This window comes from Pleurodeles waltl, chromosome 8 (genome assembly GCF_031143425.1).
Source record: "Pleurodeles waltl isolate 20211129_DDA chromosome 8, aPleWal1.hap1.20221129, whole genome shotgun sequence".
NCBI lineage: Eukaryota > Metazoa > Chordata > Amphibia > Caudata > Salamandridae > Pleurodeles > Pleurodeles waltl.
In genome coordinates this window covers 1,436,066,613-1,436,089,285 of record NC_090447.1, presented here as the reverse complement: position 1 = coordinate 1,436,089,285, position 22,673 = coordinate 1,436,066,613, and positions in this window count along the sequence as shown.

The window sequence follows — 22,673 nt, the reverse complement described above, 5'->3', positions numbered from 1 at the left end:
ATCCAAGGAGGTGATGCCTGACTGAGGTACCAACTTCATGTTTGCATACATGAAGTCTATGAGGGATGAGTATGGAGTAACCTGTATGTTCTCCACACCTTATCTTACCCAAACCAATGGGCCTCATGAAACTCTGATGTGACCAGAAGACCATTTATGTTGAGGTTCAACCTGGTTAGAAGTTGTGGATGATGGGACAGTGATGCTCTGGGCCTTACAGGACTGGTGGAATGGACCATATGAGGTAAAGGAGTGCCAAGGGGATGTCACCTATCTGGTGGAACTCCAAACCCAAGGAACCCTTGGAGGGTCCTGCATGACAACCACCTCAAGCCACACTTTAAGAAGTCCAAGGTCACTATGCTCTGTGCGACAGATGGAAGCGAGGAACAAAATAGTTAACCTCTTCTGGATTTCCTCTCCTCAAAAGAGCACAATGTATCAGTTCCAGGAATGAACCTCTACGACTCACTCTGTCCTCGACAGGAGAGAGACTGCCAACAGTTGTTAGAGCAATTCTCCTCCCTATTTCACCTATTACTGAGCTCACCCTTTGATGTACCCACAACATTGGCACTTGGGACAATATGCCTGATAAGAATAAGATGTACAGGCTACTAGGCAGAGTAAGTCATCATCAAGGACGAAGTGGCTGAGATGTTAGACCTAGGGGAGATTGAGCACTCTAACAGCCCTTGGTCCAGCCCCAGGGTACTGGCACCCAAGGCCGCCGCACAGGCTCCTACCCCAGAACTCTGCTGCTGCATGGATTATATGGAGCTCAATTCCATCACCAAGACTAATGCACAACCCCCTCCCCCGGGGCTGATGACCTCATGTATTGGGTGGGAGCTGCTAGGTTCCTGAGTACCTCTGATTTGACATCAGGATACCGGCAGATTGCCCAAATTACATAAAGCCTTGCAAAGGAGTACAGCACAAACCTTGCATCAAGGACATAAGGTACAACTGCTAGCAGGCACACTTCTGTGCTCAGCCGCCAACATAAAGTTCTGGTAAACCTGACTCTTCCGGCTACAGAGATGACCAGCAATGACCGGCAGCGTGAGCTTTGTACTTTACACCACAGAAACGACAGACCATGGTGATTACCAACTGGAAGTTACCGCGATGCCAATCCGCCACGCCTGACCAGCTCTTCATGCTACAGCGACAACAGCCCGCACTATCTGGCATGCTTCGCACTACACCAACAACCATTCGTGGTGCTCTCCCGCTGCTTACGGCCTCCTTCACACCAGAATTTGAATAGGTAACTTTTTCTGTTGGACTGTTAGAAATGGGGTGTCTCGTTGGCAGTGGTTTGCACCCTGTCCAGGTAGAGACCCTCACTCTAATCAGGGTAAGGGAGTCACATAGCTAGGATAACCCCTGTTCACCCCCTTGTTAGCTTGGGAAGAGCAATCATGCTCACCTCAGATGCAATGTGTAAAGTATTTTCACACACACACAGTAACACGGTGAAAGCACCATGAAAGTACTCCACACCAGTTTAGAAAACTAGCCAATATTTATCCGAGATATTTATTTAACAAGGCCAAAATGACAAAAATCCTACATACACAAATAAAGAAACAAATTTTCAAAGATTAAATGTAGTTTAGCGCTTAGAAACACAATAGCTCCAAATGGGGCTATCAAAAAGGCTTGAAGGAGTCTAGCACCACCCACAAGGGAGTGTGGCCGGCCACAGAGTCCGGCAGACCCCAGTTATAGTAACTTGGAAAACGATGAGGTAACAAAGATGTTGATCAGAGCCAGGGAGGTGAGGTGACTGTTTCTTACTGCCAGGCAGGGGAGGTGAGGCGTTGGTTCCTTAAGGGTTCAGAGGAGGTGATACAGCATTGGAGGCGAGGTGTCGGTTCCCTAAGACCAGGCGTGGTCGATGAATCCATCAGGTCAAGACATGAGACGTCGACTGTGAGGTGTCAGGATCACACCACAGAGCCATAGGTGCAGTGGTGGAGTCAGGTGTCATGGATGTCGGTGACACGGCACACTGGACTAATGCTGTGGCAGGACTTAGGAGGCGCTGCAGCAGTGGTGGGCCTTCATTGTAGGTCGCAGTCATTGCACTCAACCGGGACCACAGCTCCGGTGCAGGCAGCCACGGAGGGCCAGGACTGGCACCAGTTCCGAAGTTGTTCTGGATGTCAGTGTACTACCGTCTTCCTTGTTGCACCAGAACTCATTCCAAGGCCCCAGGAACTGGATTTGGCACAGCGAGGTAAGTCAGGGCTCTCAGCAAGAGAGGCCAAGTCTAGGCAGGTGAAGTCTTTGATGTCCCTGAAGCTCAATCTAAGCTCTTTGAGAACTTTTGGAAGCAGGATGTAGAAAGCCAAGTGCAGTCCTTTCCCTCCCAGGACAGAAGCAGCAAGCAGCAGGCCACAACAAAGCAACAGGCAGAGTGGCAGTCCCTTCTACAGCATCCAGCTCTTCTTCCTTGCAGAATTTGCTTAGTCCAGAAGGATTCTAACTATGTGGTGTTAGTGGTCCAGTACTTATACCCATTTCTTTCTTTGAAGTAGGCAAATTTCAAAGAGGAGTCTTTGTAGTGCACAAGACCCCGCCTTCCCCTGCCCCGGCCCCAGACACACTCCAGGGGTTTGGAAACAGCTGTGTGTGAAGACAGCAACAGCCCTATTTAGCTGCAAGTGTCAGCTCATCCCACAACTCTAGCTCAGGAAGACCCATCAAATGGTGATGGGCTATCAAGATATGCAGGGGACACCTCAGCTCCCTTTGTGTGACTGTCTAGAGTGAATGCACAAACAGCCCAACTGTAATCCTGACCAAGACGTGTATTCAGAAGAGAGGCAGAGGCACAGAATGGTTAAGCAAGAAAATGCAACTTTTTAAAAGTGGCATTTTCAAACTTACATTTAAAAAACCAACTTCACCAAAATATGTATTTTTAAATTGTGAGTTCAGAGACCCTACACTCCAGATCTCTATTTGCTCCCAATGTGAAATTTCACTTCAGATATTACAAGGCAATTTCCATGTTAATCTATGGGAGAGATAGGCCTTACAATAGTAAAACCAAATTTAGTAGTATTCCACTATCAGAAAATGTCAAATACACCAGTGCATTTCCTAACTTATAAATATATTGCGCCCTGCCCATGGGGCTGCCTTGGGCCTACTTTAGGGGTGACCTACATGTAATAAAAGGAAAGGTTTGGGCCTGTCAATTGGGTGCACTTACCCAGGTTGAAATGGCAGTCTACAACTGCACACAGATACTACAGTGGCAGGTCTGAGACATGTTTACAGGGCTACTTATGCTGGTAGCGCAATCAGTGCTGCAGGCCCACTAGTAGCATTTGATTTATTGCCGCTGGGCACACATAGTGCACTTTACTAGGGTCTTACCAGCAAATTCAATATCCCAATCATGGGTAAACCAATCAGCATACAATTTAGACAGGGAGCTTTTGCAAACTAGCACTGGTCAGCAGTGGTAAAGTGCTCAGAGTCCTAAAGCCAGCAAAAACAAATTGCAGCATACAGTAAAAAGCAGGAGGTCAGATGCAAAATATTTGGGGATAACCCTGCAAAAAGCGCCATTTCCAACATGGACTAACTTAGGGCCAGATGTAGCAAAAATTTGCGAGTCGCAAATGGCCCGAATCGCAATTTGCGACCCTCGCAAAATCGGAAATGGGATGCAAAAATCTCATTTCCGAATCGCAAATTGCGACGTGAGCCATTACCGACTCGCAAACTTTGGGACCCCATTGTGTGACCCGCAAATAGGGAGACGCAATTTGCGAGTCGCAAACCATATGAAAAAGCCACTCGCAAATTGCGACAAGTCGCAAAAAGCCCATTTTGCACACCCAAATTACCACTAACTCTGAGCAGGTGGTAACCATAACCAAAGTATAAAAAGAGACCCAGAAGGCATCTGGGTTACTCAAAATGGCTGAAATATATGTCATAGCAAGGAGGAGGAGAATCCACGCCACACAGCAGAGGAGGAGCCAGAGACAGGAGAGGAGATTTATGATAAATACAGACTCAGCAGTGCAGCAATATTAGAATTAATTGATCTACTCAATCCGCAGTTTCAACGCCAGACTGTGCGCGGCAGCACCATCCCCACACATGTGCAAGTGCTATGCTCACTGCACGTCTTGGACTCGGGTAGCTATCAGGGGGTGATTGCAGTGGCAGGTGGGGTATCCCAAAGTGCACTCTCACGGTTCTTCAGATGTTTCCTAGATGCCATACTCACACACATGTCCAGATACATATACCTACCCAGGAATGAAGCAGAAATCAACAGCACCAAGTTGGAATTCTACAGAATTGCCAACTTCCCACATGTAATAGGGTGTGTGGACGGGACACATATACAAATCTGCCCTCCTGCAAATCTGGAATATCTGTTCCGCAACCGGAAGTGTACCCACTCACTGAACATCCAGGTGGTATGTGACGCCCATTATGTCATCACTGACATGGTAGCCAAATTTCCAGGGAGTACACATGACTCTTACATTTTCAGGCACAGTGGGATACACCAACGCCTAGAACGTGGGGAGTTTAGAGACGGATATCTATTAGGTATTGCTGCAGACACCCTGAAGCCATACACACAAGGCACTGTAGAAACCATCCATGCCCTGCTAACATTGTTAATTTTTGCCACACAGGTGACAGTGCATATGCGCTACGACCATGGATACTTACCCCGTACCTAACACCCAGCAATGAGAATGAGAGGCGATATAACAGTGCACATAGCAGGACCATAAATGTCATAGAGAGGACCTTTGGACTGTTAAAGGCAAGATTCCGATGCCTCCACAGAAGTGGAGGTGCGATCCAGTATGCCCCAATAACAGCTTTCAAGATAGTAGGCGCATGCGCTATCCTGCACAACATTGCCACCAGACGTGGGCTACATCTCATCCCTGAAGACCCAGATTTAGAGGATGACGAGCAAGAGCTACCACATCGCCAGCCTGGGGATAGAAGCATTGCAAATCAAGGCAGACAGAGACGGGACCACATTGCAAACCAATACTTTGGAAGGTACGTGGTAACTGTCACCACACACACTAATGTCACACACAAAGAGCCCAGTTGTGAGGTGGATCAAACAATCCTTTTTAATAAGTGAACCTAATAACGAAATAACTGAACTGTTGTTAAGGGGCTGTAAATGTCCACCCTCAATGAGGACACATTCACTCCATGTGCCTCATGTGTCCTGCAGTGCTTGGGCCTAACACCTCCTCCTGGTACGCCCAGCATGCCTTGTGCTAGGTGGGTCAGCAGACCCCTGACGTGCACTGCCACTCCGCAAGACACGTGTGTCTGTGGCAGATGCGCTGCTGATGGTGGACCCCTCCTCACTGTCTGAGGTGTCTCAGCCATGCCCCTAGCCACCTGTCTGGCCTCCAGCATGTCCACAGCATGGTTAATGTGACCCAGTCCCGAGCCACATCCCCTGCAAAGTGGCCCAAGTCCACCTGCAAGCTCACAGTATGTCGTGTCAGCCCTGTGGTGTTCACTGCGAGACGGACGATGGATGCTGCCATGCGGTCCAATCTTCGTACCAGTTGGCGCTCACGGCGCCTTGCACTCTGTCTCTCTGACACCAGTTCTGTCACCAGTTGCCGTATGGATAGTGCAAGGTCACTGACATTGTCATTCAAACGTGTGAACTGTGTGTTCACTTCTGCCAGGCCATTTGTGAAATTGTGCTCCATCCTTTGCATTGCCCCAGAAATGATTCTCAACTGCCTTGTTTGCAGGCCCTGGCCAGTTATGAGGGATGCCTCAGCTGCAGATATGGATCCGGCACCTATATCCTCCTGGGACACTGCTTGGACATGGAGTCTGCGTCTGCGACGCAGTGGTGCTTCGGGGTCTTGCTGTCTCACACTGTGGCTGGGACCAGGTGCTGTGTCTCTTTCCTCCATGTCCACTTCTGCAGCTGGAGGGAAGTGTGGTGGTGTGGTGCTGGGCCCTGTAGTGGCTGCTGCAGCCTTCTGCACCGCCTGTGGCATGCTTTCTTCACCCTGGACAGTGTGGCTGGTGAGGGTGTCTTGTGGGAGACCTGTGGGACATAGGGAACACACTGTCAGTATCTAACATCTGTTGTATGCCTCCTAATAAACAGTTGCCTATAAGCTGACTACTGTACTACATTGCCCATAATGCTCCATTCTGGTGGTTACTAGTCTGGAATGGAGCTAGTTTGGTTGTGCATGCAGCTGTGTACTGGGTGGGTGGGGGTATAGCATTTATAGGTGTACATGCATATTTCATGGTACTCACTTTTTGATGTCCTGGCGCTTACATGTCCAGTACTCCCATTCCTGACACTGCCTCAGGCTCCAGGGTCTGTTCAACCAGTTCCTCCATGGCTGTGGGTAGTGGGATGGTGGATGGGCCTCCTCCTGTGCCCCTCTTCTTCCTGAGGCGCTCTGCCACCCTCTCCTTTGTCCTGGAGCGCAGGTCATACCACCGTTTATGCTTCTATGGCTCACCCCTATGGCATTGACCCTCTCCTGGATGTCTTGCCAGATTCTCCTCTTTTCAGTGTCTGGGACACTCAGGGCAGCCTTTTTAAACAGCTGGTCATGGTGCTGGCAGCATTCCTCTGTCAGCACCTCAAGTTCCTTTTCAGAGAATTTCAATTTTCTCTTCCTGCCTGCACTGCCTGAGTCTTCCATTGTTGCTGCTGTTCCTCCAGGTGGTTGCTCAGCAGTTAGAAAAGGGTGTGGTCCTCCCTCCTCGCAGGTGTATTTGATGTCTTCCTGGCTCTGATGTCATCTGCAAGAGCCAGGAAGTGTTTTTCAAACTGTTTTGCTGCACCTGCATGCAATTTGCGGCACAGTCACAATTTGCGATACCCACTCGCAATTTGCGAGTTCGTTTTTAGCGAGGTCGCAAAAAGCCACCTCGCTAACAGCGGACTCGCAATCTGCGTTGCAACTTCATCTGCGAGTAGCAAAATTATGTTTTTTTTTTTGTTGGATCCCATTTTGCGAGTCGGAAACTGCGAGTGGCAATGACTCGCAATTTCCGACTCTGAATTTTTTTAGCTTCCTACATCTGGCTCTTAGTTCCTTTATCCAGCCCGCACTGGACCTTTTAGCCTTGACTTGTAACTTTATCCAGATCCAGCACAAACAGATGCCCTCAGTTAGCGCTTTGAAATTGCACATCTCCAGTTCTACTGACTGGATTTGTGTGGTTTTGGCATCATTTTGTTTACTTAATTGGTTTGGGATTTTTCTTGAGTAATGTTTTGACTTTATTACTGTTTGTGTGCTGAATAATACTTTACACACTGCCCCTAAGTTAAGCCTGACTTCTTCATGCGAAGCTACCAAAGGAATTAAGTGACTTTTGTGGTTCACCCTGACAACGATTGTGTTTATTATCTGAGTGAGGCTTCCACCCATCTCAACTAATAATACAATTTCTTACAGACGATAATATGATGGAGTGCCAAGGGCAATTCCCTGCGGTAAGCTATTCCACAATTGTTATTGTATGTTTGGGTGAGCACTGGCTCTCCCTATTGAATTAAAATGGAAATAAAGGCACGGAAAGTGTTCCATCTGCTGGTCTCTACAATGCTTAGTAGCCTCCGTCTTGTTGGAACTTGAACAGGGTCTGCTTTTGACACCATGACAGGTGCCTGTAGCATCACAAACAGGAACTGTCAACTATAGCAAGGCACAGCACAACATCTTCAACCATATCATCTGCCACATTTCCTTCCAGTGCAACCAGGTCCCCCACCCGGCCCAGGAGGCATTTAGATGATTAAGTCAACTTCTCAGGGACAAGGAAGCCTGTGTCCTTAATGAGTTGATATGCATAGTTTTATGTATGGTTGAGAGGACACAGGGTGTTTTGGGGTTAGTGTGGGTGATAGCAAAGTGCAGGCAGGGAATGGGATACTCTGGGTTAGGATGGGTGGTAGACGAGAGCTTTTGGGACACAGGGACATAGAGGTTATGGTGAAACAGCTAGAAGATGGGACAGTTGGGTTTAAGGAGAGTCGGATGAGAGAGCTTCTTGCACATGGGAGTTCCACGTTTTCTTAATAAATACATTTTACTAAATATATTTTGAGCAATGTATAATAACTTGCAAGTACAGTTTTACATTTATTGCAGAGAAGTGTTCAGAGATAATTAGCAATGATGTCTCTGACTCTGGTATTGGTATCTAAAGTATATGGAACATGTCCCACTTCTACCTCAACATCATTGTCACCGGTGTTGAGGGTTTCCTTCTATAGGACTGGCATGCATAATCTAACAGGAATGTTGTGCAGTATGCAACAACTTACTATAGTGTGACACACCTTACCTGACTTGTATAGCAAAGCTCCAAGAGAAAAAATCCCTTCAATACACAACGGGCCTGAAACACAAACTGCATTTTGAACTACATAAAGCAGTACTACAGTACTTGCTTACTAGAAAATGCAATTCACAAACATACCAGTGTAAATCTCCACCTCCAGCTCTCCTGACCTTTCTATGGTTAGATCCTCACACATGTAAGTTATCTACTTATTAGTAAATATAGGAGGGACTGGGGAAGTGGCTGAAAACAGGGCCACACTTACTACTAAATGGGGGTTGTTCAGGGAGGAGTACAGAGGAGTGTAAGGAGGTTTAGGGAAGGGCTTAAGGAGAGAAACCCCCACAAAAGAGTAAGCCCACTGCTAATCACAAACTCACTTCTAAAGTTAGTAGTGACAAAAAGGACCCCAAACAGTAGTAAAAGTATGACAACTCAGAGGTGGGTAAGTCCAGCACCACATATGGGCAATGACTGGTAGTTAAAATGGAGGTAGTGACATAAAATAAAACTTCATAGGAAATAATTTTAAAATAAATTAAATTTAAAATATAAATATATTCAATGTAATGTTAAGTAAATTATATACATAAAAAAATATTTATGATTTTATTTAAAAATATTTTAATAACATTTTTTGAATTTAAAATATAATTTACCATTTATTTTTATTAAAGTATCATTAAATTACTTTGAATGAATTCTATACACTTTTAATATTCTTAAATACATAATAAAAATATAATATTTATATTTGAGTTGAGAATTATTTTTAATTTAAACTTTAGAAAAATAATTTTACTCTATTATATTCAAAATAATTAAATTTGACAACAAAATTCAGTTAATCTCCCAGTAGCATTTTTAATTTTATTCTACATTTAAAATAAATACATCAAATAAATTTATATTAATATTTAACATAAAATTATTTTTACAAGCTTTCTTCAAGTTTAATAAATTCTCCGCCATAGAAGTAGAAGGGATACTACCTGCACAAATGGTCTGTTGCTTCTTTCCATTTCAGTAAACCTGATCCACTATCCTGGGAGTAAACAATCATACATGGAAGCAGTCATTGGCCTCAGCACATTAGGAAAAACAGCGCTTATATAAATCTTTGCATGCACAGCAAAGAAATACAATGTGTTTGTTGACTATTTTGAGCATGGCGCTCATGAACAGGTTCAGGTTCATAATAAAAGTGGTCCAGCCGCCTTGTAATGATGGTTAGGTTCCTTTTTGCATATGCACTAGTAGCATATGCACTATTTATGTATGTGCTCTTAGCACAAATGTGTAAATCACATGTGCTAAAAGTACATGCAATTGAAACTGGGTCTCTTGATCCGTTTCCCATTTTCAGGAGTTTTTGCCAGACCCAAGAGGTACCGGTTTTACCACACGAATCAGAAAGATTACCTTCATGCAATACAATTGTATATATTTATTAACCAGGTCACTCTAAAAGGAAGGGAGGTTGTTACATGAAGACAAAAAAGTATATCAATGCTTCAGAGTCATCACATAAAAAGACAGTAAAAGGATAATAAACTAGAACTGATGATTGTGATCCAACCCAGTCTGAAGAGATTCACTTTCCATAGTTTCCAAAACCTTAAGAAGTTAGCTTATGAGTGGAGAGTGGAAAGGAGGCGGTTCCAGTGGGAAGAGCTTTACCCGTAGAGTACTCTCCGAGTCTCACTCAGTGGATGGACAACTTGCTTTGGAGTCTGACCATAGTCATTTGGTCTGTAGGAGTGGTGACATCATGTTAGAAAAAGAAAGTGGGGCGTCTCTATTGCTGTCCTCATGCATGAGGCATAGGGTTCTGAACTCAACGCTGCTTGAGAAGGAACAGGTGAAGTGAACTCAAAGCAGTTGCGATGTGGCAGCTGCGCTTCATGTGAAGGATAAGATGGGGAGGCTGATTTTCTGCTATCTTGACCATGGACTTGTCAGGGAGTCCTGCAGAAACACCATTTGAATTCTCTATTCTATAGGCGACCACTGTGAGACAGATGCAGATGTAAAAAAACGCAGGATACTTCAGAGAAGCACAATTGGTGCACTTTTGGAGGCATTGCTCAGTTGCTGGATCACAGACAAGGACAGCTCTTTCAGGTTCATGCTTTTTTTAAAATGAAGCAGCGGCAGCCAGTTGAAGGAGATGAGTCAGGGATGCAGATACCGAGTACCAGAAACTCTGTTTTCGAGACATTTAAACACCACTTATTTTGATGCTTCGTGCTTTAGACCTGCTGTGATGGTTGCCACGTTTGTTCCAAATTCTGTGCATCTGGGCGTCCTTGGCAAACTTGAGACAGTACACAATGACATTGTCAAGGACGCCGGCCAGGTGTATCATGCAAATTCCCAGAGAGAATTGGCAGGAAAGAGAACCCTGGTGCCAATCTTGGCAAAGCAAGTTCATCTATGCTATTAAAAAATGATCAGAGTTGATGCAGATGGATTTGTACCTGCTGGACTATGCCAAAAGTGAACAGAGTGGTATGATAGTATCAATAACAAAGAACATTCGATTTATATCAGGTGCATGTATTAGCATACTAATACTTCGGATCGTTTACATGCCAAACATTTACAGGGACAATAAAGATGCCCTGAATTACAAGGGGTACACATGTCGTATATGAGGCACATAACTTGCTTCAGAATAAAAGGGCGCTAACTGCAATTTGTACTTTGGGTTAAGGGTCAGATGTATAAAGCCAGTTAGTGATCACAAAGCCTGTGATTCGCTAAATTTAAGGGTTTGTAACAATTACTATCCTTTTTAAATGTTCTAAACCCATTTTGCGATTTGGTAAGTGCTTGTCGATAACGCAAAATGGATTAGAAATGTAAAAAGAATTAAACATTGAAATGAGTTTTTTTAGGGAGCCCCATAAAAACTGCAATTCGCAATGTTCTGTACGAATCATTTGCAAACACAATTTTGGTTGCACACCATTGATAGGTTACTGACCCATCAAATGAGGGGGTAATTGTGATTCCTTCTCCTTTGTGAACACTAATAAAAAGTTTGGGAGTGACAGTGGTCCAGGGGCCACAGCCAATTCTTAAACTTTTTTTAAAAAGTTATATTTTCTTTAGTGTGGACCTGTTTCCTTCATGAAAAAAGGCTGCATTAAAAACATATTTAAATGAGCACACAGAAATGGGGTGTGCTAATCTCAACGGGCCACCATTTCAGTGATTGGATTCAATCAGAGCGAGTCACAATTTGGGGCCTACTTCACGAACATAGATGATGAGGGTCAAACTGTGACTCACTTCGAATGTTGATTTTGCAACCCAACCTATTAGTACATGGGTTGGTTTGTGAACTCTCACTGGATTTGCAAAGAGTTTGTGCACATTTTCTACCAATTGTTCCAGTTATTGTACATCTGGCCTTAAGACTTTTCCCAAACTCTAGCAGTACTACCTAATTACTACACAATGCAATTCACAAACCTAAGGGTGCAGATCTCCACTACCTCCTCTTCTTTATCCTCTGTGCGTACATCTCCACCCTACATCGCTGCATATTATTTTGTAGGAAAGTCAAAGAGACCAGCAGAAATGCTGGGAAAAGAAGGAATAATTTCTCCAAAATGGGTGGTATTAAGTATTAAGGAAAATTAAGGCACAATTTGGAAGGGGCATGCCAATACAAAATGCACACCCACATAAGATCATTGCAATTCACTAAATGCACTTCTAGAGTTAATACAGCCTTAATAGTATCAAATCGGTATAAAGTCTTAACCCACCAGGCTATACCCTACAGGACGCTACCATACAGATAAGCACAACATAGGCCTTTTTGTGGTGCTTTACCACACTGTGCATTTAACACAAGGGTATGTTTATTTTTCAAATGTCATAATTGTTATGTAAAATGTAATGATAATGGGATGGCTAAGGGTTCAGAGTGCTAATGGTTTAAAAGGGGTTTAAGGGTTCAGGGGTTGGTAAATGTATTGGGTAGCAAACCTATTAAGGGTATGTTAGGGTTTAGAAATTCAGGAATGATTATTAACAGAGGTTATTAAGACATTTGTAGGGTTCAGCGGTGGGTGAGGGTATGTTTATGGGGTAGAAAGAGATTTTTAGGGGTCAAGGTTGAGTAAGGGTACGAGGTAGTAAGGATTTTTTCGATTTAGGGATCAGTAATAGTATGGGGTAGTAATAGATTTTTAAGGTTCAGGGATGGCTAAGGGTATGGGGTAAGAAAGTGTTTTAGGGTTCAAGGATGGTTAAGGGAAGTGGGTAGAAAGGGTGTCAAGTTTTTCTGGGGTAGTAAGGACAGAATTTGAAAGGTTAATTGAGAGTGAAAAAAGAGGGTTTGGGGTGGGGGGAGGTTGTGGTGTTAGTGCCGGAGTTGCAGACTGTGAAAATGGGGAAAAGGGGTTGAGTCTCAGTGTTGGCTCAACATCCTGTAATTTTGGGCAAATCAATTAGGGCATGATTTAGATCTTGGCAGTAAGGTCGCTGCCCTATCACTGCGGCAGATCCGCGTACTCCGTCGAGTTGACGGTGTTCTGACCGCCGTATTTAGCTGTATTGCGGCTGAGCTGCCGATCACCACAACAGAGTGCTCTTCCTATCCGTCAGGCTGTCAGACTTCCACCAACCATATTTAGTTTTTACAGTTCTGCAGGCGGTGTACTGGCAGTGGATTGCTGACGGGGGAGCCCGTCGCAGGACTCACTGTACATCGACAATGGCAATGGCTATGGAATAGAGGTAAGTTACACACACACACTGTACCTTAGCCATGTGTCCACCTGCACAACATGATACACAACATACTACATACACACTATCATCCATTGGCATTCCATCACAACACTACATGTACATGTTGAAAACACACATTACCATACATCCATAACACAACATACACACACTATTGACATCACAACCACATACAACACAAACATGACAACCAACACAATTACACACTCAACTACACAAACACGCTCACACTAAAGCTCAACTATACATGTCACAACAATGACCACACTACAACACTAACCTGAATGCTGCACACAGCAATACAAAACAGTGATAGGCTTGTATTGACTCGCATTCACAACTGGAAGCACCACATTATACTTACAGGTCCCAATGCAAAGTGCACACAAGGACGCATGCTACAATTGTGATATTCAGTGTATTTTGGTGCAACCATTCATGTGTTAATGAATACTTACACCAAAATAATATGCAGCAGATTTTTTAAATGCAGGAGTGTCTCCAATGAAGTTTTGCAGACATATACATGTCACAAGTTGTCAATAAAAAATAATACGCTAACATGTATAGGACTGCACTGGTTCTGAGAACATGTCAAGTGCTAGCACAATGTTCACAAGCAATATGTAATGCTTGCCTCCGAGTGCGGCGACAGCCGGATCAGGTGTCCTCTGTGGTCCAGTGGCAGAAGCAATGGCAGGTCTTGTCCAGTCTGAAACGGAAATGGAAATGGGGGAAAAGGTAGATTTTTACCTCATTTCCTTTCCGATCCACTAACTCAAGTGTGGAGGTATTCCCACCACAGTTTGCTTGGTGGGAAGGCACATCCAAACCTGCACTGTCGGAAGACTGGCTGGAGTCCTGCCACCAGCTGCGATGCAGTTAGGAAGTTCAGGAGGAATCAGTGGAATTTGGGTGGGTTATCAGCTATAATCTCGCCAACATCTTAATTGGGCGAGCAGACCACCTAGTAGGTGGAAGGTTTTTCCATTGAAAAATCAACTTTGGGACCATTGCCGCCAAGATCTAAATAAGGTCCTTAATCTCCCTGTGGATAAAAAAAATGAATATGATCTTGTGTAATGTAACTAGTGCTTATGTAGAGCACCCAGATACCTTCGGGTTGAAGTCACACTATATAAAACTGTAAACAAAACAACAACAAAATATAATATATTTATGTGTGTGTGAGTGTGTGTGTGTAGATACATATATGCATATCTATATATTTATCTATCTATCAATCTATCTATCTATCTATCTATCTATCATCTATCTATCTATCTATCTATCTATCTATCTATCTATCTATCTATCTATCTATCTATCTATCACTAAAAAAATAAGACTAAAGGGTCATTATAGTTAAAGTGTCAGTTAAAACACACCATCTTAAACTAAAAACAACTCTGAAATTCACCAGTTAGCACAAGTAACTAATTTGATTGTAAAGTAACTATAACTCGCACCTCCACCATGCACAGTTTTGTCATCAATGATGTCATTCAAATATTACAGTCCTGTTATCAATGATGTCATAGAATGAGTGAGGAGTGATATAATACGGGAGGTAATTAGCAGTGCATGGCGAGGACGTAACTTATAGTTACTATAAGGCTCAAGTTATAGTTATTTGAGATAACTCTAACTGATGAATTGCAGTAGGTTGAAAACTGTATTTTTTAACTGACATTCTCACCTAACTAATGTCCCTTTAACCTTTGGTATTTTCAGTTATTTTCTAAGGCTTCTTTAATGAAAAGTAAGATATTATTACCTTACCTAACTAAAACATTACTTTAACTTCTATTTTTTTTACAGTGAATTTCTAGGAATATTTTATGTAAAGAAATATTTTATTACCTTTGGCCATGCATGGTGTGGGGTTGGCCACAGGGCAGGCTCTGCAGCCAGTCCCTATATCTAACCCCTACCAGGCAGGAAAGTCCACGCTAAGCAGGGCCTTCAGCTGTGCCTGGCGTGGGTTGGTTGCAGGCCAGGCCCTGCGCTCAAACCCCATTGGTGCGCAAACCCCCCCACCTCTATGCCTTAGCCATCGGCAGCAGGGCATTGAGTGCAAGTCCTGGGTTCACTTTAAGTAAGGCAGACCTACTGACTTCGTCCCAGGATCAGAACACCAAAATATAAAATTTGGGCCTATTGGCTATATGAAGAGATCTATCATGGTCTGATGCTTTGCATTAGTTCTCAAGGCACCACTGGATCAGGATTCCCAGGTCTTCACAGTCTAGTCTGCCAAAGAAGGCTGACCCCTTCCAGTAGACACGTTTCTGCTGACACTAGGTATCACCTAAGCAGACAGTACCCTCTAGGAGGAGCCTTGAAAAAGGAGAAAAAAAAACAAAGGCAAAACACCTCCACTCTGGTAGTGAGAAACCAGTGACAGACTGAAGGGCAGACTAGGTGATCCAATGGAGGAAAACAGCCCCATCTGGAACAAAGTTCACTACAGGGGACGTAGAATGACAGCAGGAGAAACCAGAAAGAATAATAAGTCACCAGGGCCACAAAGGGAGGCAGGACAGATTTTCCAGGAACACCCATAGATGGTCAGGAGCGAGGAACACAGCAAAAAGTCAAATCAAAGGGTCGCAATGCAAGGAGTAAGTCTCTTCCTTCCCAGGGATTCTAGTGGGACATTCTGGGAAAGAGAAGCCTGCATGGAAATGGAGACATTGTCTGTATCTCCAAGAAGTGCCCCAGAGAGAAGACTGCCGCGCAGGAAGCAAGTCCTCTCCTGTACTTGAAATTTCTGAGAGATCAGCATGTCTCCCCTACTGCAGGCAGATAATGACAATAGCAGCAGGTAGGGAGCTCAGAGTCACGGTGGCACAATAGAATCAGGATACCAACATATGAAAAGAACATGTATTGTCTTTGTTAAAAAATTACCAATAAATACCATGAAATGTATATTTCAACAATTCACACAGCCGGTAATTTTGTAAAAAAGGTTTGGGAAGCAGACATGCAGCCTCCCTCCCAGAGCCTCTACAGACCTTAGGGACGCCAATCTCCCAGGGTATAATCATTTAGTAAGGGTTGGGGGATGACCAGTCCTCCTTCCCAAGCCAATTGTGTCCCCAGGGACCTCATCTCCTAGGACATTCGATAGACGCCCCAGTGTCATAACACAGAATGTTGAGGGCTGCAGGGGTAGCACCAACGTGCCAGCAGCCTCACTGGCTCCCCACTTTCATCCATTCTGGGTGCAGCAGGAATCGGAGATGATCATGCCCGGCGGGATCAGGTTATTTTCTGTGCTCCCGCCGGTCAGGAACATTTTTGCAGCTCCTGTCGAGTTGGAGAATAAAAAAATTAGAGCTGTGATTTAGCGTGTAATAATTATTTCTTATGTACTCATACTTATGTACTAATGTTAAATGCTTTAATAATGAAAACTAATGTTGACACAAAATATGATATATTAGTGACTGCCATCCAGTGAAAGGCCTGCACATGTTTATAATAAAAAACTAACACTGTAATGGAAAAATATTCTGTCTCTTTAAGATTATGTTCTCTGCAAAAATAAAAGCTGAAATAATACAAGTATTTCTTGTTCTCTGCTGTGTCTCAAGCAAGCAAGGTCATAGCGTGTAGTTATCTGTCTGCCAGGCTGAGCTAAAGTATCAACTGCATGAGATCATCTCTGTAGAATTACAAGCTTCTTTTGTTCGAATTATGAGTTTATTCTGTGTTCGTAATAATGGAATGTGTTTCTCTCGAGGGAAAAAACTGATTTGAAAATGTTTCTACTTCTTTGTGCCTATCGTCCAACAGCAAGTGTATTTTGGAGTGGCTGAACAAAGGTCTCTATTGAACCGTTCGGAAGAGTGCTTCAGAAGCAACAATTCATATCGTTTGGGCTTTCTCAAAAGGAAGAAACAGAAAATACAAAGCATTTAACCTAATAATATGATACTTTCTGATAAGTTGATGTTTTATGATTGAATGATTCCTGTACATATGAAGTTTTTAGCCAACCACACGAGTTTAGCAAGTTTAATTTTATGTTTGAGAATCAGACATTGGGGTTCATTGCTTCCTGGTTTCCAGAGACTTCACTTCTCATTCCTATGATCTGTCACTTTGACATTTCATGCTTTGCCAGTCAGTCAGGTCAAATTTTGCTTGTGAATCTGTGGAACTGAGAAAGAAGAATAGCTGTTAGAGCAAAAAACTGTCAGAGAAAATCCGTGAGGTTCCTGAAGCGACTGTATTACCCTACCTATAGTAAATAGACAAATTTGTTTTTTTGTTTTTGATAAAGTACTCACAAATAATTTCATATTAGTTTTGAACGTTTTTGAGTTTAGGAGGATGCCATTTTGTGCTGCGCTGAGATAGGTTGGTTAGTAAGAAGGGTCGCAAACGGATTGGTGCACAACTCAAAGAGGATTGTGGGGTTAAAAGTCACTTCCTGATTATTGATTTTTGACATAAATTTGTGAAAATTAAGTTTTTCAAAGCTTTAAAAAGTGCTCTAAGAGGAGATGAATATATTCCGGCTAGGGTAGGAGAAATTTGTCTGCCAGAAGGTACTCCAGCATATATCATAATTGAAGAGAAAGGTACTAGAGTGAGCCTTTGGTTAAAACATTAGTACAAAATCACAAGAAAATAAGGGAGCTTAGCGTTTCCTGAAAATGGGACATTTAATTTGAGAATTTTTGAGAATTTGAGACAAGTGATGTATGATCAAAGACCTCCACCAAGAGCAGCTCATTTTGAGGCATTAGCAATCTGGGAGTTAGTTGCCAGACAACAACAAGCGTTGAAATTTGAGAGAAAAATTAGAAGAGCAGAGAAGTAACTAGCAGAAGCTAGGTGAGCTAATGATCAGAGACAGTTGCGACTCAATACCTTACATGCTATTGGGATATTTCCTGCAACGTCTAAAGACAGGGAGGAGGATGCAAAAAAGGTTTAAAGAAATCTAAAAGAGTTTTTCATCATCAGATGAAGAGCAGACATCAAAAGAGCCTGAAAGGTCTTTGATTAATAATGATGAATCAGACAATGATGAGTTTATCTTACAGATATTGAGAAATCGTTCACCACCACCATATGTGGCACAAGAGAACGGTCCAAGTACTAGTGTGAATCCTTCTGCACCAACACAGGTTAACATATCACAGAGTTCAATACAGAGTAGTCTTAACACGATTGAGAGCTCCACACAGGTTGATCCTAAAATGACACAGAGCTCCGTGTAGACTGGTCCTTTAGTACAAATACCAATACAGAGCAGTCTAAATCAGTCAACAGATTCTGTAGAGTTGTTACAACCTAGTATTCCTAGGATTGATCCAAATGTGCCAATTGTGGAGGCAACAACAAATCTAATATTGCCAACAGGACAGGTTTACCAGAAACCAATGTTGATTCAGTCAGAGCCAACCCCACTCTTACTACCTCAAATGCAGAACACGTGTAATGCAGTCTCAGAATATAAATGCCAGAACAGGTCCAGATGCAGTGTCTGTACCTGTCACTATTGGTCCAACCACACCGCTGTATGCCCAGGGTAACAATGGTACAAATGGACAGTGAATCCTGAATCTGAATTTGGTGGGAGGAGCAATCAATGAAAATGCCAAAATAGGTACACCTGTGACACAGACTGTTGATAAAACAAGGTCATTGATAGAGGTACGTCCTTTCAGAGTTCCTCTGAATACTGGAGCAGGGTCACCTCTCAGTGCTGATTTGAGGTCGATGACACCTTAACCTTTGAGGCTAACTGTACAACAGCTACTTAGTACTCAGCCTAATAACATCTCATTACAAGGGTAGACAGCTCAACAATTAACCCAGTGGTTAGAAAAGTGGCATACCTCACCAGATGCTTCTAGTGGAGAGAATTATATTAACTACACTAGGCTTTCAATGGAAGCGCATAAACTTGTTGAGGGAACCGTGGGTGTAAATAGGTTAGAGTCCTACACTGAAGAAGAGTTGAGGTACTTGTGTCCAAAGATTTCCATAGAAGCAGATTAGATATATCAACAGTTAGCCAATGTAGCAGACAAATTGGTCAGATGATTAAGAGTCATTTGATTTGCTGGCAAGCCAAACCGATTGATGAGGCGCTGCCGTATGCAAAATACTGTAGTGATGAGATTGAATTGAAACTGAAAATGTTAAAGGAGAAAGCGATGATGATGCAGATTAAGGCTGCCCAGACAGGGATTCAGGGACGTTCTCAGCCTCAGCAGCAGCAGAGAATTGGCATGTTTCAGAATCAAGGTACATTTCAGAATGGAGGCAGAGGTAGAGGTCGTGGTGGAATGGGAAGTGTTAACCGTGCTTGGATGTGAATACAGTAATGATTCAAGGAGAGCAGCATGGAAAGAGAAGGTTACCTTGTCACACTTGCGGGGGACTAGGGCATTTAAAATTTCAGTGTCCGATGGTAAATCAGGGAGGAATGGTTCAGCAAGTGAATGAAGTCAATTCATTAAAAAATGTGAGAGGGCCAAGAATGAGAGGACAAATTCAAAATGTCCACAATAGTGTAAACCTGATGCAAAGTTTTCAAATGCAAAATGTACGGCCTTTACAAATGTGAATGCCCCACTTACATCAGATGCAGCCACAGGTGCAGATGGTGCCTGCACAACAAATTCAAATGCCTAGACAACAAATTCAGATACCTCAAGCACCTATCAATCAGCAGCAGGTGATACTTTCTCAGATGGTCACAGGTCCAAGTATGAATCAAAGTAACAATACAGTACACCAATTTCCATTGCACAGTGAGGATGGAATAAACTATGAATGGATGTCTGAGAGTTTCGAGGAAGAAGAATGTGTGTTGGCAGCTTCTTTAATAGTGGATCAGAAAGGTCCTTATGTTAAGGAAAAGGTGAATGGTCATGGAGTTTCATTTTTGGTTCACACTGGAGCTACACGCTCATCAGTGAGATCTGTAGAAGTTCCAGATTTACCTTTGTCAGGGAAGGCAGTTCAGATTGTGGGGGTTGCTAATCAATATTTGACGAACCCAATTACAGAACCAGGTTTGGTTAAAATTGGCAATTTTAAAGTCTTGCACAAGTTTGTGGTTTGTGATTCAAGTCCTGTGTCCTTACTGGAAATGGATTTATTGTGCAAAACAAAATGTTGCATTAGCTGTTCAGATGAGGGAATTGAAATTCAGACAGACAGTGAGGATGAATAAGACCCAACACTTACTGTTGACAATAAGTCAGTGTCTGAAGAACTTTAATTTTTGTTGATCAGTTTTGATGATCCAGTGAAGGAGGAAGCTGCTTTGATTAGTTTCTTTCCAGTATTTGAAGTGAAAGATCTTCCTGATGACTTACAAAAAAGTGTAAGACTGAAGTTTGAGATCTTTCAGGAAAAGACATTGGGTTGATAAAAGGAGTAGAGCCAGTTAGAGTCGTAGTGAAGCCCAATGTAGTTTTCCCTCAGACTCCACAATACCCGATGGCAAAAGATGTAATCGAGGGAGTAAGACCATTGATAGGAGAGTTTGTGGAGAAAGGAATTCTGAAAGAAGTGTTGAGCAGCCCATGTAAATCACCAATTATGGGACTGTGCAAGCCCTGTGGGAAAATTTGACTTGTGCAAGATTTGAGAAAAATAAACGACATAGTGGTCATGTGTTGCCCGGTTGTGCCAAATCCAACTGTGATTATGTTTAAGTTCCCATGCGATGCTGAATGGTGGACTTATGTCAAGCATTTCTTTCTGTGCCTCTTTGGGAGGACAGCAGATATCTCTTTTGTTTTAAATTCCTGAACAACGTCTAATGTTGGTGTAGACTTTCACAAGCGTTTTCAGTCACCATCTATTTTCAACCAGATCTTGAAAAAAAAATTTGGAATCATAAGTGATGCCTTATCAGTCAACATTGGTGCAATACACTGATGATCTGTTAATTGTGTCCAAAACAAAAGAAGGGTGCAAATACAATACAATTGCCTTGTTGAATTTCCTGGGAGACAATGGACATAAAGTGTCCCCTGCTAAACTGCAGTACTGTCAGAAAGAGGTGAAATACTTGGGTCATTTGATTGAGAAGGGAACTAGGAAGATTTCTAGAGAGTTGCAACTATTTTGAAAATGCCAGCACCAACTACGCAGAAAGATGTGAGGATGTTCTTGGGAATATTGGGTTACTGCCGCAAATGGATCCCAAATTTTTCGGTTCTTTCAAAGCCCTTACAGAAGCTGACTCATAAGGATGTTTCAGATCCTATAGTGCTGGATGAGAAAGCATTTACTGAATTGAAAGACAGTTTGTGTCAAGCTCCGGCTTTAGGTATGCCTGACACACTGAACATTTTCTGTTGTTTTGTCATGAACGTGATGCATGTTCTATGTCCGTTTTGACTCAGACTCATGGTGGTGTGAATTGCCCGGTGGCATATTTTTCAGCCACTTTGGATCCGGTCGCAGCAGCTTTACCCGTTTGTTTGCGGGCCGTTGCAGGAGTTGAGCGGAGCCTCGTTCAGAGCGAAGGTATAGTGATGGGTTATCCCCTTGCTATAATGGAACCACATTATAATGAGATTTTGGTTACCAGGTCTAAAACACAGTATCTGACCGGCTCAAGGCTGACCAGATATGAATTAGAAATCGTGGGGTCTCCAAATGTAGGCATTAAGAGATGTACAGTGCTTAACCCAGCAACTTTACTTACAAATGATGAAGCAAACATTGATAAATTGGATGATACTGAAAATGAGTGTCTGGAAATTACAGAGTTATGGACAAAACCCAGAGCAGATATTAGAGATACCTGCCTGGAAGTAAATGACCAAATTATTTGTGTAGATGGTTCCTGCCTGAGAGATAATGTGGGCACATTAAGAGCGGGATATGCATTATGTACCATCACTGGCACACTGGAAGCTTCATGGCCTCAAGGAGTGTTTTCTGCACAAGTGGCAGAACTAGTGGCTCTTACTTGAGCATGCCACATTTCAACTCAATTGAAAGTGACTATTTACACAGATAGTCAATATGGATTTATCATTGTGCATGACTTTGGCCAGTTGTGGTCACAGAGAGGTTCCTGACTCCTTTTGGTTCACCAATAAGAAATGGTGAAAGAATTCATGATTTGTTAAAAGTGATTCAAATGACTAAAAAGATTGCTGTGGTGAAATGCAGTGCACATCAGAGATCACAAGATTATGTGTCACTGGGAAATGCATATGCGGATCAAGTCGCAAAGTTTTGCGCATTGAACGGCAGATCCTTCAAAGGAGAATGGGAATTGTTACCTGAAGATGATGAAATCTATGCAAATTATGTGATGCATGCTATTGATAATTTGAAGGAATTAAAAACTCTTCAAGACAATGTTGGGAAAGACGAGCGTAGGGATTGGTTGAAATTGAAGTGTGCCAAAGGGACGATGACGTATGGGTATCAGGAGAGCGAAAGGTAGTACTTACAAACAGTTTACTAACTCAGATGGCCAGATACTATCATGGACAAGCTCATGTGGGAAGAGATGCCATGGTCAGGTTATTCAAGCAATT